At 48.2% G+C, this 2,500-nt stretch overlaps 1 protein-coding gene across 1 annotated transcript in view; it reads left to right on the top strand.

Moving 5' to 3' along the window:
- The window catches only part of LOC118377411 (arginine-glutamic acid dipeptide repeats protein-like), a 384,037-nt gene that overhangs the window by 91,517 nt on the left and 290,020 nt on the right, over positions 1 to 2,500 (top strand). The window lies entirely within an intron of this gene.

Here is a 2,500-nt window from a genome sequence, read left to right as displayed (position 1 = left end):
CATGATGATTTATTCTTATTTTGGGCCCGGGGGGGGGGGGGACCCTGCATTAGAGAGACGAACAGAGAAAAGGTGTATTTCATTAGAAGAAAAAGAAACGCCCACCTATTTAGATGAGGTGCTGGCTCAAGGTGCTGGCTCAAGGTGCTGGCTAGAGGTGCTGGCTCAAGGTGCTGGCTAGAGGTGCTGGCTCAAGGTGCTGGCTCAAGGTGCTGGCTAGAGGTGCTGGCTAGAGATGCTGGCTAGAGATGCTGGCTCGAGGTGCTGGCTAGAGGTGCTGGCTAGAGGTGCTGGCTAGAGATGCTGGCTAGAGATGCTGGCTCGAGGTGCTGGCTCGAGGTGCTGGCTAGAGGTGCTGGCTCGAGGTGCTGGCTCGAGGTGCTGGCTAGGTGCTGGCTAGAGGTGAGTTATTTCAGACTTGTACTGTGATTGGCCGAGACATGAATAAACAACATGAATATGCGTTTTGCTTCAGAGTTTATACTGTGATTGGCCGAGACATGAATAAACAACATGAATATGCGTTTTTATTTCAGAGTTGTACTGTGATTGGCTGAGACATGAATAAACACCATGAATATGCGTTTTATTTCAGAGTTGTACTGTGATTGGCTGAGACATGAATAAACACCATGAATATGCGTTTTTATTTCAGAGTTGTACTGCGCGTGCCAAACGTGACCTGTGAATGGAAAAGTAAACATAGATAGCTCCCTTTGCGTACCAAACGACATCCTAATAAAGTGCACTAATACGTTTGACCAAAGCTGTGATCATAAGTAGTGCACTATATAGGGAATAGTGTACCATTTGGGACTTGACCCTATGTCGGCTTGTCAAGCTTTGGGCCCTTTCCACTGATTGCCTGAAGTGTAATAACATCCCTTGTTTAATAGCTTTCCTTCCCAGTCACATTTTGACAACTTTCAATAATGATCCCACAATAAAGGCTTGGTTTTGAGAACGACAGTAATTTGTGTGTGTGTGTGTGTGTGTGTGTGTGTGTGTGTGTGTGGGGGGGTGCGCTTTCGTCACCTTCTGTCCTTCAGGGAGTCGTTTGTTTATCAAGGTACTGTTTTAGGGAGTCGTTTGTTCAGGGAGTCGTTTGTTTATCAAGGTACTGTTTTAGGGAGTCGTTTGTTTATCAAGGTACTGTTTTAGGGAGTCGTTTGTTTATCAAGGTACTGTTTTAGGGAGTCGTTTGTTTATCAAGGTACTGTTTTAGTCACCTTCTGTCCGTTTGTTTTCACTGGGAGTCGTTTGTTTATCAAGGTACTGTTTAGGGAGTCGTTTGTTTATCAAGGTTTGTTTTCAAGGTACTGGAGTCGTTTGTTTATCAAGGTACTGTTTTAGGGAGTCGTTTGTTTATCAAGGTACTGTTTTAGGGAGTCGTTTGTTTATCAAGGTACTGTTTTAGGGAGTCGTTTGTTTATCAAGGTACTGTTTTAGGGAGTCGTTTGTTTATCAAGGTACTGTTTTAGGGAGTCGTTTGTTTATCAAGGTACTGTTTTAGGGAGTCGTTTGTTTATCAAGGTACTGTTTTAGGGAGTCGTTTGTTTATCAAGGTACTGTTTTATAATGTTGCTCTTCTGTTAACTCCTGTTCCATTTCATGTCGACGGGTCGACCGCCATTTTGAATTGAAAATGAGATCCTTTCTGGAAAAACCTTAATTTCTCTTGAATTGGCTTAATTTCTGGATCGTCTGCCTCTGTCTTTTTAATTCAGCTGCCTTTTGGGACATGTATTTTAATTAGGATGGTAACACACACACACCTCTCTAAGACACCATGAAGGCTAAAAGGGCAGGACTTAAATTATGAAGTGAAGCTTTTCCTGCCTGCCAACACAGGGGTCCTATCAGCAGAGACGGCAGTGTGTGTTTCCGTGTCCGTTCTGTGTGTGTGGCATGCACACGTGTGTGTGTGTGAACAGTAAATTCTAGCACCAGTCACTCAAGCTCTTTGTTCCTAGAGGGAATATGACCCCTGGCTAAAAGAAGACGAGGGGTAGGAGAAACAGAGCAGGAGAGAGGGGGGACTGAGTGGGAGGGGGGACTGAGTGGGAGGGGGGACTGAGTGGGAGGGGGGACTGAGTGGGAGGGGGGACGAGGGGGGGACTGAGTGGGAGGGGGGGAGTGGGAGGGGGGACTGAGTGGGAGGGGGGGACTGAGTGGGAGGGGGACTGAGTGGGAGGGGGGACTGAGTGGGGGGGGGACTGAGTGGGAGGGGGGGAGTGGGTGGGAGTGGGAGAGAAGGAGGAGAGAGAGAGGGGGGAGAGAGACTGGGGGAGAGTCATCAAGCTGTTCTGTTTTCTTGAAAAGCTCTCGGGGAGAGTCCTCCTCTCTCTCTCTCCCTCCTTCTCTCTCCCCTCCTTCTCTCTCCCTCCCCCTCCTCTCTCTCTCCCCTCCGTCTCTCCCCTCCTCTCTCCCCTCCTCTCTCCCCCTCCTTCTCTCTCCCCCCTCCTTCTCTCTCCCCTCCGTCTCTCTTCCCTCCGTCTCT

This window comes from Oncorhynchus keta, chromosome 27 (genome assembly GCF_023373465.1).
Source record: "Oncorhynchus keta strain PuntledgeMale-10-30-2019 chromosome 27, Oket_V2, whole genome shotgun sequence".
Taxonomy (NCBI): domain Eukaryota; kingdom Metazoa; phylum Chordata; class Actinopteri; order Salmoniformes; family Salmonidae; genus Oncorhynchus; species Oncorhynchus keta.
The sequence above is the reverse complement of the archived record's forward strand: the minus strand, read 5'-3'. Positions and strand labels throughout refer to the sequence as shown.